Source organism: Sapajus apella, unplaced genomic scaffold (genome assembly GCF_009761245.1).
Source record: "Sapajus apella isolate SASKATOON/1434 unplaced genomic scaffold, GSC_monkey_1.0 scaffold16, whole genome shotgun sequence".
NCBI lineage: Eukaryota > Metazoa > Chordata > Mammalia > Primates > Cebidae > Sapajus > Sapajus apella.
In genome coordinates, this window is record NW_022436956.1 from 1,867,697 (window position 1) to 1,883,865 (window position 16,169).

At 38.5% G+C, this 16,169-nt stretch overlaps 1 protein-coding gene across 4 annotated transcripts in view; it reads left to right on the forward strand.

Moving 5' to 3' along the window:
• The window catches only part of OPCML (opioid binding protein/cell adhesion molecule like), a 1,152,901-nt gene that overhangs the window by 78,667 nt on the left and 1,058,065 nt on the right, over positions 1 to 16,169 (forward strand). The window lies entirely within an intron of this gene.

Here is a 16,169-nt window from a genome sequence, read left to right on the forward strand (position 1 = left end):
CTGAATGTGTTGATTTTTTCTTTTTGCTTTTAATGTGGCAATAATCAAAGTCCAACTCCTGTGTTCTCTGTGGTGGGCAGCAGTAGAAATCATTGCTGAACCCTTTTAGCCTTAGCTGGTTTGCTTCTATTCTTTCCTAGAGGAAGCATTCAGAGATCAGCCAGATATTTAAAACAATTTTTTTTTTTTTTTTAGGCAGAGTTTCTCTCTTGTTGACCAGGGTAAAGTACAATGGCGTGGCCTTGGCTCACTGCCACCTCTGCCTCCCAGATTCAAGTAATTCTCCTGCCTCAGCCTCTCAAGTAGCTGAGATCACAGGCACCCACCACTACACCTGGCTAATTTTTGTATTTTTAGTAGAGACAGGGTTTCCCCATGTTGGCCAGGCTGGTCTCAAACTCCTGACCTCAGGCTATCTGCCCTCCTCGTCCTCCGAAAGTGCTGGTATTACAGGCGTGAGCCACCGCGCCTGGACTGAACCAATTTTTAAATGCAGAATTTTGGGCTTTCCCTTTGTGGATATCTTTTTTCTGGCACCTCTTTCCTCATTTTACAGCTGCCGTGGTCACTTCAAACTCTGTCCTCTGTTTCCACAAGCCAGTGAGACTGCAGGGAATCTATTGAGTTTCAGTAATTCCACTTCATGCTCGCTGGGGCTGCCTTCAGGCAAAAGTCCATGAAATATTGAAAACTTACCCAGCATCATCCCATTTCCTCCTTCTAAGTGTAAATTTTCCTCAGCATTTCCCTCTTTTGTTGGTTTGCAGTATCCTCAGGTAGAGATTTTTCTCTTCTTTAATTTTGTTGGGTGTATCCAGATTTTATAGTTACTATCTATGCAAAGATTGATCCATTAGAAGCTACTCCTTCCTTGCCAAAATAGAAAGCAGATTTTAAAAATGGATTTCTCTCAGGAGGAAATTTTTGCAGTTCTTTTTGAGTTCTATTGGCCCTTTTCCCCCATTACAGACCATATAAAATAAACGCTCAGTATAAAAATGGGGGGAACATTTTATATCATATGTTCTGATCACATAGATTGCATATCCACATATATGGTATGCTTAATGCTTATACTTTATATATACATTAAGCATAGAGAACAGCATACTGACATTACATACTTTTCAGAATACACACTATCTATTCAATACTTCATTTTGTGACCAGGGCTGGCGTACCAGACCTTTGATGTGCATGTTTTTTTGCCACTGTCTCTGGAACCTTACAATATCACGTGTTATCCAGGACGGCGACTGTCGCTCCAATATAATCACCACCTCTTTTGTCTGTCTATACCATTTTCACTTCTCCTTAACCTTGTGTTCTCTGTTCCCTTTTACTTGTGGAAGTCACAGAGTACACAAGAATTGTGATCCACCCAGGCTAGTCTTCAGAAGTAGCAGAGCATCTCTGTCTCTTCTCTCTCTTTTTAATAATTCCCATTTTGTTTCTCTTTTTTAAGACAGTCCCAGTTTTCTCAGAGATGTGCTGCTATTCCCATTGAGTATTCCAAGATTTTTCCTGTCCAGTCTCCATATTACATCCTAGAATTAAATTGGAAAGGTTGATTATAGCTTTTTTGTCCAGTGAGTCAATGTCAAAGTGAGAAATCTTAAAAAGAAACATGGATTTGTACTGGTGTGTCATTGATTGCTGGTGGGAAGATCACAAGTCACTCTAGTCTCTGGTTGTAGTATTTAGAGAATACCTGAGAATAACTGCTCTGAGAACAGTTAGGATGATTTTGCCTATACCTAAAAAGCTAACCTAAAAGGCTTAATCAATAGGTGTTTATTATCTCTCATCACAGTAAGTTCAGAGTAAAGAAAGAGCAAAGTTGGTTAGTTTATTATCTCAGTGATACAAAGGCTTTGTATGAGCTTCTCAACAATTCTTCTGGCTTTTGTTCTTATGGTCACAGGTAACTGCCTCAACTCTTAGCATAAGACAACTTCCAGAGGCAGGAAAGTATAAGGGGTGTGCCTGTGCTTATTTTTAATCAAATAAGAACACATTGTCCCCAGATTTCCCCATAAACTGTCTTTATATCTTCACTGGCTAGAAATGGGTCCTATGCTTTCTACTAAACAGTTCATGACAAAGGAGAATGGGATTACCATGATTGGCCTAGACCAGGTGTTGAATAGTGGTTGAATTGTGGCCTCCCACAAAATGCATGCTTACCTGGAGCCTCAGAATGTGAGACATTATTTAGAAATAGTGACTCTGCAAATGTGATTCGTTAAGGATCTTGATATAAAATCATCCAGGAGTTACAGTGAACCCTATATCCAATGACAAGGTCCTTATAGGATGAGGGGAGAACACAGAAGGGAAGGCCACGTGAAGATGAAGATAGAGATTGGAGTGATGCTGTCACAAGCCAAGTGATGCTGCTCAGAACCTGAGAGAGGCACGGAACAATTCTCTGGAGCCTTCAGAACACGGCCTTGTCAGCACCGTGATTTCAGACTTCTGAAGGGCAGAGGTGTAGAGGAACAGATGTTTGTTCTATTAAATCTCCTAATCTGTGGTGATCTACCCCAGCAACCCTAGGAAACTACACTATACCAGAGTTTGGCAAAGTGAGGCCCACAGTCGAAGCCTGCCATTGACTGTTGATATAAATGCAGTTTTACTAAAACACAGTCAAACCCATTCATTTACACATTGCCTTTGGCTGCTTTCCAAGACAGTGGTAGAGCTGAGTAGTTGTCACAGAGACTTTACGTCCAGCAAAACTTAAAATACTTACTCTCTGTCCTTTTGCAGAAAAAGCTGGCTGGTCTTTGGCGCAGAGCAATAGTGGTTCAGCTTCTAGGGCTACAGAGAGGTCCATATTTTTTGACCACGTTAATTTCTCAACACCTGAACAAAGGGAAGTTCTTTTAGCAAAGAGGTCAGGGAAATTTTTACAGATAGTAAACTAAAATAATCATAAGCACGTGAAGACTAAACATGGGTTGTGCTAATGATAAACTAATACTTGTTAATTATCCACGCTTGTAGTTTTAATCTAAAAAATTCATCAAATTTATAGGCTCCCAGGTGGATTTTGTTATTATGTGTTATTATTTATCTGTATGTGTTAATAGATTACAAATTTGACAGTAGATATAAACCACAATATTCACTGCGATCATGTTCATCTTGTGAATTGTGTATATAAAATATATGTTACAAACTTTCCTTTCTGTATTCCTGAACCTCTAGATGATGGTATCCAAGACTTGGGGTTAAAAACACTAGACATTTCTAAGGTGGCTTATGCCTGTAATCCCAGCACTTTGGGAGGCTGAGGCGGGCGGACCACCTGAGGTCAGGAGTTCGAGACTAGCCTGGACAACATGGTGAAACCACATCTCTACTAAAAGTACAAAAATTAGCTGAGCATGGTGGCAGGTGCCAGTAATCCTGGCTAATGGAGAGGCTGAGGCGGGAGAATCCCCTGCACCTGGGAGGTGGAAGTTGCAGTGAGCCGAAGTCGCACCACTGAACTTCAGCCTAGGTAACAGAATGAGACTCCATCTCAAAAACAACAAAATTAAACCAAACCAAAACAAAACACTGGACATTTCTATAGGAACAAATAAAGGGTGGTACTGAGGCAGGGTTAGACATGTAGCTCATGGAATAGAAATGAGCGTTTAGGGAAAAAACCCAACATATTATTTACAGTCAATTGAATTTTGACAAAAGTGTCAAGGTAATTTAATGGGTTAAAAATAATCTTTTCAACAAATGATAATGGGACAACTGAATATCTACATGCAAAATGATTAACTTTGACCACGATCTTATGTCATACACAAAAAATAATTAGAAATAGATTGTAGATTTAAATGTAAGTTAAAACTGTAAAACTTCCGAAATAAAGCATAAAAGAAAATTTTTGTGATCTTGGGTTATGCAAAGAGTTCTTAGAAATGATACCAAATGCATGATTCACAAAGGAAAAAATAATACACTGGACTTTTTCAAAATTTAGAACTTTCAAGCTTCTAAAGTCACCATTAAGAAAATGAAAACATACCCACAGGCTGAGAGCCAATATTAAAAAATTATATAGATAATAAAACACTTATGCATAGGATATATAAAAATACTTGCAACTCAATAATAAGGCAAAAAACTCAACTTAAAAATAAGCAAAGGATTTCTATTCTACCAAAAAGATACTTGCATTGCATGTTCATCACCATACTGTTCACAATAGCAAAGACATGAAATCAACCTAAGACCCCATCAATGGTGTATTGGATAAAGAAAATGTGGTATATATACTCCATGGAATACTATGCAGCCATGAAAAAGAATGAAATAATGTTCTCTGCAGCAACATGGATGCACCTGGAGGCCATTAACCTTAATGCAGGAACAGAAAACTAAATACTGCATGTTCTCACTTTTAAGTGGGAGCTAAACATTAGGTAGTGATGGACATAAAAATGGCAACAGTAGACAATGGGAAGCAATTGGGGGGAGAAGGGAGAGAAGGAGGCCAAAGTTGAAAAATGAACTATTGGGTACTGTGATCAGTACTTGGGTGATGGGATCATTCACATCCCAAATTTCAGCATCATGAAATATGCCAGGCAACAAGCCTGTGCATGTACCATTTGAATCTAAAATGAAAGTTAAAATTATTAAAAACAAAAGACCAAGGGGTTTAAATAGGTGTCTCTTCAAAGAACATATTTGAATGGCTAAGAATCACATGTAGAAATGCTTAACATTATTACTTGGGGAAATACAGGTTAAAACCACAATGAGATGCCTTTTCAACCACAAAAGACAGTAACAAGAGCTGACAAAGATACAGGGCGCTTGGAACTCTCATACATGGCTAATGGGGATGCAACATGGTACCGATACTTTAAAAAATACAGTTTGGCAGTTTAATAAATACTTTAATAAAAACATAAACTTAATGTGCCATACGGCATAGCAATTCTACTCCTAGGTATCTATGTAAGAGAAATGAAAAGATATCTCTATAAAGAGACTTGTATGCAAAAGTTTGTAGCAAAATTATTCATACTAAATAATTGGAAACAATGCAAATGTTCATCATCTGGTGAATGAATAAAGAAAATGAAGTCATCCATGCAATGTACTATTCAACAATAGAAAGAAACAAGCTACCAAAACATGCGTAAGCATGAATGAACCTCGAAAAACTTAATGCTGTATAAAAAAGCCAGACACAAATGACGAAATGTTGTGTGATTCTATTTTTATGAAATGTCCAGAAAAGGCAAATCTATAGAGAAAAAGTAGCTTATGGTTGCCGGGGACTGCAGGATGAAAATGGAGAATAACAACAAATAAGAATAAGGAATCTTTTTTCAGGAGTTGGAAAGGGTTCTAAAACTGGATTGTGGTGGTCATTGTACAACTCTTTAAACTACTAAAGATCATTAGTAGCTGGGTGTGGTGGTGCACGCCTATAGTCCCAGCTACTCGGGAGGCTGAGATGGGGGGATAAAATAAAATCAACGAGTTTACATAACCGTGGGTGGGTTTACAGTATGTAAGTTGTATCTCACTATGATTATTCAAAAATACATAGTAAAGGAATTTTTTAAAACTCCGCAAATATTTAACTTTGTCCAACAGAAAATACGGATGCAAACTACAAAGGATATCACCTGTATCCATTGCTATTTCAACTGCAAAACTGATTACAAAAAGGCGATGGGGAGATTGGGAGTTCTTGTTCTTGTCAGAGAGATGCTTAAATCTCATAACCATTGTGTAGCTCAGAGTGAAATATCTGAGCTTCCTGGCCTCCTACAGACCCAGTAAGCAGAATAAAAAGATGAGAATCTTATTAGCAGAATGAGCAGAATATACTTTTAAAGTTTTGCTCTGTTTCTTTTATCTTTATGGTATCGCAGGCAGGTGGGTTGAACAGATATTTTTGACCCCCTTGTAGCCCATAAAATCACAGACACCTTGCTAATAGACAGTCACATCTGACTTTTCAAACAGTCTTGGCAGCTCCCCCCGCTTCTCTCCTCAACCCCATCTTCTTATCCTCCCAATCAGCTTTATATCTCCCACCAACATTGCGTTTAAATCTCTGCTTCATTTCTCACTTTTCCTTTTCCCCTCAGAGGAAGAACAGTAAGGCTATAATCCTTGAGCCAATCTTTGCTTAAAATCTACTCCGGAGTGCTTAGAAAGCCAGCTCAAGGACAACTTCTTTAGCCAGGGCACAAATTGCAGTTTCTGCAATTTATTTTATTATTTTGTGAGTTTCTCTCCTTTTCCCAAGTTGTATCCAACTGAAGTTAAATTTTACCACATTCTCCAGATGATGAGTGACGATAGAATTTAGCTGTGAGATATAGAAACAGCAACAGCAGCAGCAGCAGCGTTTGCTAACTGTTGGGTAAATGCTTGACAGTCCACGAAACACTTTGCCTGGCTTATCCTCTTTACTCCCTACTCCAGTCTATGAGGTAGGTGCCGTTATTACCTTTGCTTACAGATGAGAAAATTGGTCTGGGATGATGTTTAGCCAAAAAGTGGCAGAGAGCAGGTCTGCCTGAGTTTAAGCTTGTGGCATGGCATAAGCTCATGTCAACAGCCCCTTTTCACAAATGTGACTTCTAACGCAAACCCGTGTGGAGAGAGGGAATTGAACCGTGTGGTCTCTTGGTGGCCTTTAAAACCTGAAACTGTGTAAATGGGCTATGACAGTCTCCATCTACCATCCAGGATCACCATGGACACAGCTGTATGCAAAACAAATAAACAAACAAACAAAACACCTCCAAGTTAGAAATAAGAAAAAGGAAAACAGCATGGTTTGCAATATCATGATGAATGTTATTAAGCTATAAGAAGTTTATCTATTTCCCTAGGGATGCAATTGTTTGACTTAGTATTTATTGTTGATTAGGATAGTTTGTTACCTTGTAAGTTTAAATATCAACTTTTACAAGACTAATATCAACATAAATTATTCTTGTCTGAAGCGAGAAAAGATAACCCTAGAAATTAGTTTTATTGTTCTGTAGGACATTAACCAGTTTTATATTTAATTTAGCAATCCTATTCTAACATTTTTGCAGACCTACATATGTAACTAACCCAGTGCCTGAAATTGTCTTTGAACTAGCTTTACTCTTCTTTTGGTTCTTTCACTAATAAGTTAAATACATCTGTGACATGTGCTCACTTAATATTTGTATAAGAGGCATGTTTAACATTTTGAAAATTATACTCTGATAGCTTTAAGCTTGTTGAAAGTAGGAGACTAATTCTTTTTTTTCTGTGCCACCAAATGACTACTACCTTGTTTCTAAGAACATTAAGTAGTTCATTCTCTACGTCCTTCTCTGCCCAAACATGCTTGAGCTAGCAGGAAGAAGGCTGAAGCCTGCTTTTCTGCTCCTTGCTGCTGCCTCTACTTGAGGCATGGGGAAGCATTTAGAAAAGGCTGTATCTCTCCTGTTCTCAGAGGTTCCCACTGCAAATAGAGGGGAAAGCCAGTATCTCCGTGCTGTACTCCTTCTGATCTTCTGAGTGTCAGACATGCTGCTCGATAACAGCATATTAACAAGACACCAAGGCTCTTTTTCTATTTATTTATTTATTTTTTTAGGGACAGATCTATTTTGCCCAGATTGGTCTTGAATTCTTGGCCTCAAGTGATGCTCCACCCTTTGCCTCCAAAAGTGGTGGGATAACAGATGTATGCCAGTCCCCAGTCCCCAAAGCCCTATTTCTAAACACAGGGTGGGTGCTGTGGATGTTAACACTGATTTAGTTACAGGCAGCTCAATCGCTAGGACAAAGGCTCAGCCACCTCGAATTCCTCCTTCTGACAAAAGAAGTGCTGCACACAGAACGCTTAGCATACTTCAGAGCTAAATGATCCCATTTCAAAATATTGGTGCTTGGAGGAAATAATGGGTGTTAACTGCAGCAATGAAGGGGTGAAGTAACCTGGTTACTGATGTACAATGGGGCCTATTATTTTCAGCCAGGATGAAGTGTTGTGAGTCTGATTAACTGTAATGAGCAATGCTGTGCATGTTTCAACAAGGAAAGGAGAATAGGAGCCTAAAGTTATTTCTGCCAAAGCTGTCTCTGCATCTGTCGGTGGAATCACTTCAGGAGCTGCCTTGTGTCAAGGATGCAGCTTGATGTTGGTAAAATGAGAAGGAATCTGAAAGCTCCAGGCTGAATCGCCAGCAGATCTCAATGAAATGACTTGGCATGATACATAAAAACACCCAGTGTGGAGCCTAGCACTTTCCTAAAACAGAAAGGTGCTGTGAAGCTTTTGTATCGAAGATTGGTTGGGGCTCTTTTAAGCGCCCTGAATCTTTAGAGTGGTTGATCATGTTTATTTCCCAGGTGGGCGTCCCTGCCGTGACCGTGAATTGGTGTGATGGTACGCAACTACTGCAATAATGTGCTAACATTCTTGTTTAAACTGTGTGTGTTTTCTGAGGGTTCAGTTTTAGTTCATCACTTTTACTTTTTATCTTTATTTTATTATTATTGTCTTCATTTCACAAATATGACATGAATATCTTCTCCTTGTAAAAGATCCAAAGAATAGCTATTGATATTAAATATCATGTTTAAGTCCATATGTTTTCATTCCCTGCTTTCTAATCAAAACACACTTTTATTCCTCTGTCCGGCAGGAACCATTGGCAATAGTGAAAACAGCTTGCTGTGTGTCTGCCTAGTGTCTTTTAGGTGATTACATACAAACTCATACACTTTTTTCTTCTTTTCTTCCTACCTTCTTCCCTAAAAAAAAGACACACACACACACACACAGACACACACACACACACAGACACACACACACAGGTTTAAACATGTTTGCTTTTGCAATATTTTTTCAGCAACAGTAGGTCACTATGTTTTGCAACTGTCCCATATCAATTCATATTAGTTTAGTAAGAATGGACCTACTTCATTTTTATTAAAGATTGAATGCTCTTTTATTGCATGGATTTTCCCCAAATTGTTTCACTAGGAGCCTATTTACTGACATGTATGTTGATTCTGAGTTTCCACTCTTGCAAATAATGGTACCATAAACATTTTTTGGAAACATCTTTTGCATATGTTAACTATTTCTTAATGGTTATTTTCATGGAAGTGGAATTCTTGGGTCAAGTAGTATGCTTTAAAATGTTTTTAAAGAGTCCGCCATATAGCATTAAAAAGACTGTTAATTTATAATGCCACCAAGAATATTTGAGAATAAAAGTTTTTCTCACTCTTACAAACACTGAATATTATCGACTCTTTATAAAGAGCTGTGCCAGTTTGATGACTGACAAAACAAAAACAATAATACCATGGCAAGGTAGTGAACTGGTTTAAAACCTAGTCAAATTCAGCTTAAACCCAGGTTCCACTACAGCTAGCTGATATCTGTGGGCAAGTTATTTTGGTTCTCCAGGCAACCTGTCCTTTCTTTGCAGTGGAAAAAATACTATAAGGCTTGGTTGTAAGGCTTCAAAATTAGCACAGGTAAACTCTGAAACAGTGGCTGGCCAGTAGCAAGCACTCAATAAATGTTAGGTATCATTATTAGCATTTTATTGACTTTAGTAGAGCTACATATATTTTAATATATTTATTGGCCACTTGAAGTTTGTATTTTAATTATGTTTTAACATAATTTGTGTTGAGTCCTTTAACAATTAAAAAGATAATTTTGAAGTACTTTACACACACATATATGATATAGGACTTTTATTTGTATGTTGAAAATATTTTTCAGAGTTATTCTTGTGTTCTTCAATGCTGGATGTGCTGTTCTTTTGTTTTCAAGTTATGGAAGTTTAAAATTACTCTTCGATGAAATCTGTCCACTTTTTTCCACTATGACTTACCCTTTCAAAGTCTACTTAGGAAAACTTCCCCAAACAAGATTTTTTAAAAAAAGCAAACAAAAACACAACAATAATGATAAAGGCTTATTTATTATTAAATATTTAGCAGTCTAATCTTCTTGAAATTGTAAAATATATGGTTTGCCTATGGTGTGAGATGGAAGATTTATATAGTTTAATTTTCTATGAAACCATCACATAAACAATATATCCTGTCTATATTTACTTGAAATTACATCCTATATCTTAACAGAAAATAAACACCCATGAATTAATGGATCCGTTTCTTAATTCTCAAATTCTGTCCCATTTATTTCCTTTTTGTATCAATAATCCAATTGTTTTTATTACAGTAGTTTTTCTTTCATATGATAGTAAACTGATAAAGCAATTGCCTACCATTTTTTTCTTTTTCAAAATTTCATGTTATCCCTGAGGTTTTTTTCCTTCTCCAAATGCACTTTACAATGTGTGTGTGTGTGTGTGCGTGTGTGTGTGTGTGTGTGTGTGTGTGTGTAACATAAAGAGAGAAATAGATCTGGATTTATTTTTAGTTATAAATTCTAGTTTATAATATATGCTAACATATAAGATAATTAATTTTTATATGTGAGAATATGTCTGTCACCTTGCAGACCTTTTTTATTTGAATAGTTTTCGTTCTAATAATTTATCTGTAGAATCCTAAAATCATCAACCTGGAAGCAAACTGAACCTTCATTTCTTCTTTGTAGTTTGGTTTTAGATGCAGGCAATCATACTGCAGAAAATTACTATAATTTTCTAAGTTTCTTTGTGATATTTATATTACTTACGTATTTACTTTGACATTTTTATTGGCTAAGCCTGTAGTGTAATGCAGAAGGTGGTCTTTTGTTTTTTTCTTGCTCCTAGCTCTAATAGAAATCTTATATATAATTGCTGTAGGTTTCTGCTTTTCTTTCTTTTTGAGACAGAGTTTCATTTTTGTTTCCCAGGCTGGAATGCAATGGCGTCGTCTTGGCTCACTGCAACCTCCATCTCCCGGGTTCAAGCAATTCTCCAGCCTCAGTCTCCTAAGTAGTTGGGATTACAAGCGCCCACCACCATGCCCACCTAATTTTTGTATTTTTAGTAGAGACAGGGTTTCACCATGTTGGTCAAGCTGGTCTTGAACTCCTGATCTCAGGTGATTCACCTGCCTTAGCCTCACAAAGTGCTGAGATTACAGGCGTGAGCCACCATACTTGGCAAAACATTGATAATAATCATTTCTTTCTCTTTTTAAAAAATTTTTTGGAGTTGGAGTTTTACTCTGGGCAATAGCCCAGGCTGGAGTGTAATGATGCAATCTTGGCTCACTGCAACCTATGCCTCCTGGGTTCAGGTGATTCTCATCCCCTCAGCCTCCCACGTAGCTGGGATTACAGGCAGGTGCCACCATGCCTAGGTAATTTTTGTATTTTTAGTAGAGATGGGGTTTCACCATATTAGTCGGGCTGGTCTCGAACTCCTGACCTCAGGTAATCCACCCCCCTTGGCCTCCCAAAGTGCTGGAATTATAGGCGTGAGCCACTGCACCTAGCCTGGTTTCTGTTTAAAGCTTTTATAAAGTTAAAGACTTTCCATGTATTGCTAGCTGGCCAAAAAGTTTGTTTACTCAGGAATAGTCATTAAATTTTATCAAATGCTTTTCAACTTTTATTAAGATGATTATGCTGGATTTCTCTTTTAATCTATTATCATATCTAGTTACATTAATGGCTTTTCTGATGTTAAACCATTTTAGTATTCCTGAATTAAATGTGCTTGTCATGATATAGTATTTTTTAAATTCATAGCTGAATTTGACTTGCTCATATTTTATTTAGGAATCTTAGAGAAATAAAAGTACTCCTTTCATTTCTTCTTTGTAGTTTGGTTTTGGTATTAGAGTTAGGTTGCCCTCACAAACATTTCCTATTCCCTGAAACAGATGGGATTTTTCCTATAAACTCATCCAGGTGTGGTATGATGGAGCTTTGTTTGTTTTGTTTTTATTTTTGTTTGTTTGAGATTAGCTTTTTTTTTTTAAACAATTTTTTTACCCTCCACAATGGGGAGCCCAATGCTTCAAGTCAATTCTGACACTACCTGGGGCTAGCATAGAACCTGCAGGTTAAGGGTTCAGTCCTACAGGACTGCCCCACTTCAGGTGACAATCGCAAGTCTCAGGCTTCTACCATTCTTCTCACCAGCCTGCCATAAATCAGGATCCCTAAACTCTTTTCTCAGGTTCCCTAATTTGTTAGAAAGGCCCACAGACCGCAGGAAATTTCTTTATTTATTATTGCCAGCTGATCATACAGAATACAACTCAGGACCAGCTAAATGGGAAGGATTAACAGGGCAAGGCATGGGGTATGGTATGTGGGGGCATGGAGCTTTCATGCCCCCTCCAGATGCACGTCCCTGCAAGCCCCTGGATGTGTTCATCAACCTGGAAGCACTCTGAACCTATTAGTTTTTAGGGGCTTTCATGAAGGTTTCATTACATAGGCATTATTGATTAAATCGTTGACCATTGGGGATCAACTTCACCTCTAGCTCTTTTCCCCTCTCCAGAGGGCGTGGACGAGGCTTAAAGTTGCAAAGGGCTAATCATGCTTTGGTCTTCCTGGAAAACAGCCCTCCTCCCGAAGTGACCTCTGACTCTCAAAGAGTCACCTCACTAGAACCAAAGACATACTTATCACTCCTATCAGAAATGACAGGGATTAAGGCTCAAAGATCAAGTATCTATTTCTTATTTTGTCACATCGAGTGTTCATTTCTCCATCCTTCATCTGTTATTCCCTCTGTGTCTTTTAATTTCAGGGACCCTCTTGTACTCTACAGGTCATTGCATTTTATTTTTCAGAGTTTAACATGAACTTTTTTGTGTGGTTGCTGATATACTTTAATTTTACTGTTTTTTGTTTGTTTCTTTCTTTTGATCTTGCCTGTGGCTGAATTGATTTGATGTTTTATTCCATGACATCCCCTCCCTTGTGATTTGAAATGTGTATATCTATTTCTATTCTTCTAGTGGTTACATTTATATTTTTAACAATTTTAGCAATTCTGTGAACTGCTATAATATCTTTATCTTCCTCTTACATAAGAATAAAAAACTTAGTATTCTTACACTTCTCACCACTCTCTCTGGCAGACTCCATGGTTGAGAACATCTGGGATTTTAGTTCCAGATGGTTATTTTATACATTTTTAAAACATCAAGCATCAACAGTTATTTAAACTTGACTATAACTTTTAGTGTTTTATTTGATTACTACTCTTTCTTGTATCTTTTTACTTGGTTTTGTTTTCTATTTTATGGGATTTTCCTTACATATTTTTTTTTCCCTGAAGTATTTATGGATGACAAAAATTTCCAAGTGTTTGAAGGTTCAAAAATCTTCATTTTGTCCTCATACTGGAATGCAAGTTTGCCAGGGTGTGGAGTCTGGGTTTAAAATAACAATCTTGGTTCATTTTCTTGTAGCATTCAGTTTTGCTGTTAAAAAATAAGATTTAAATTGAATCCCTATATTATTGTAAGTAATCTGTTATATTCTCTTTGGAAATTTTTAAAATGTTTATGTATGATGTTCTGACATTTTACCATAATGTTGAAACTTGAGGACCTTTTAAAACTCATTTTGGCATGAGGTAGATCCTTTCAATCTGAAGACACATGTGTTTATTCAGCTCTAAGTAAATTTATTCGAATTTTTAAAATCTTTTTTTCTGCTAATTTTCCTTTTTCAGAACTCCTCTATATCTCTTAATATTCTGTTGGTATTTTCTAATTTTTTCTTATTTATGATTTTTATAGGAGAAACCCTTAGTCTGATCTTCTAGCTGTTACTCTTCATCTACACCCATAATGATATTGTTTTAGTATTTAGAACATTAACCCTTATTATTACTTTACTTTGAAGATCATTCTTAATTTCAGGATCTAGTTGTTTCTTTTTAAAGATTTAGCATTTTCTAGAATTACTCTAAGGACATTAATATAGTTTAAGGTCTTCATCTTTTCTTTGCTCTATTGAACGCTGCTTTTTTAAAAAGAGTGTTTTCCTTCAAATGGAGAATGAGATTTGATTTTCTATGTTTCCCTTTGGTTTTTTCAAATCTTTCCTCTCCTCTTGGGCAGAGGCTGTTTACCTCCCTGTATTCTGGTTCGTGTGGCAGTGGAAGGAGGCTCATATGGTGTTGCTGGGTCTATCTCCCACCATGGCGGGGACCCAGGGTCACCATTTGAGGTGACTCTTTGGCCCAGTGTCCACACAAACTGCTTTTCAGTGCTACGAATCCCAAGGCTTGACTGGGTCAAGTGAAGGAGTCGGGTAGTGGTGGAGGGGCTACGTATTAGGGTTCTCCAGAAGGACAGAATGAATAACATACAGGTACACAAGAAAGGGAGTTTATTAGGGAGAATTGGCTCACATGATTTTACACAAGGAGGTCCCACCAAGATAGGCCATCTACAAGCTGGGATAGAGAGAACTGGTAGTGGCCCAGTCCTAGTCCAAAAACCTCAAAACCAGGGAAGCTGGCAGTACAGCCCTCTGACTGGGGCCTCCGGAGAGCCCCAGGGAGGTCACTGGTGCAAGTTACAGAGTCCAAAGGCGGAAGACCTGGAGTCCGATGCCCGAGGGCAGGAGGAGAGGAAGCAAGGGTCCCTGCCTGGGAAGAGAGCGAGGCAGAAGACGCCGCAAGTTCTCCTCCCTCTTCTTCCTCCTGCCTTGTTCCAGCAGTGCTGGCAGCCTACTAGATGGTGCCCACCCACATTGAGGGAGGGTCTTTCTATCCTAGTCCACTGACTCAAATGTCGGTCTCCTCAGTCAACATCCTCACAGACAGACCCGGAAACAATGCTTCACCAGTCATCTAGGCACTGTCCCTCCAGTTAAGCTGCCACCGAACATCAACCGTTACAGACTAGCAGCCCCAGAGACGCCAGCACCTGTCTCAGATTGCCCACGCCGTGTTCCCTATTAACCTGTGCTCACACTCCTTGGCCTTCTTGTCCCTCAAGCCCTCTCTTGCATCCATTTTGGACTCTTGTTTTATCTGTTGTCCCTTTTTGTCCCCACGACTTTGATACTATTTGCTTTACATTGTTTAGACAATCACCAACATTTTTTGTCCTTGGCATAGCTCTTACTTCTTTGCCAGTGCTCTTATGAGCTGTTACTCCCACCCCGACATGGCTTTCTTATCACTTCATGGGGTTTGAGATGGATTAAAGATAAATCCATGTGGCTCAGGCTGACTTTCTTAGTCAAGTCTTAGCTCCCTCCGTTTGAGATCTCCCTAATAAACTCCCTTTCATGTGTACCTGTATGTTATTCATTCTGTCCCTCTGGAGAACCCTAATATGTAGCCCCTCCACCACTACCCGACTCCTTCACTTGACCCAGTCAAGCCTTGGTATTCGTGGCACTGAAAAGCAGTTTGTGTGGACACTGGGCTAAAGAGGCACCACAAATGGTGACCCTGGGTCCCCGCCATGGTGGGAGATAGACCTAGCAACACCATATGAGCCTCCTTCCACTGCCACACGAACCAGAATACAGGGAGGTAAACAGCCCCAGCCCAGGAGGAGAGTTTTGGAAAAAAAAAAAAAAGGAAAACATAAAATCTTATCTTATCTTCATCTATTTATGATAGTCTTCATCTAAGGAACAGAGGCTTAGATTTTCTAACTCTTTGTGAGTAGAGGGTCTATCATGTATCTCTCATTGATATTCACTGACAATGTCCTGGCTGGGTAGCAGATGGGATATGAGACTGCATGCAATGTAGATCCTTCTCCTATGCAAGTGGGTCCAATGGTGTGCACTTTGAAAAATGTCTCGTAATATAAAAAAAGCCATGGGTAAAAAGGTGATAAAGTGACTGAATTTTCCATTAGGCAAAGTGTGGGGAGCTTTTTCATAGATAAGGTGACTATTGAATGGTTTAATCAAGGATTTTGCAGTCAGAGTTTGGGTGGATATCAGGAGTAAGAAAGCCCTGCAGGGATCCCTGGCAAGAGGAGAGAGGCAGGCGGGGTTGCAGAGGTTTTGAAGTGCATGACATACTTAACAAAAATTAAGCGATCCATTCTGGTTATCATGCATTTAAAGGGGAAGGGAGGAGTCATTTGGCTGAGGTGTGAGATGTTGCTGAAGGAAATGTGTACCAAGCCCTAATTGTCTTCTAGGGGATATCTCTATGAAAGGACCTGCAATTTCCCAAGTGCCCATGATGCTGAAACATTTACACTATGGACCGCAA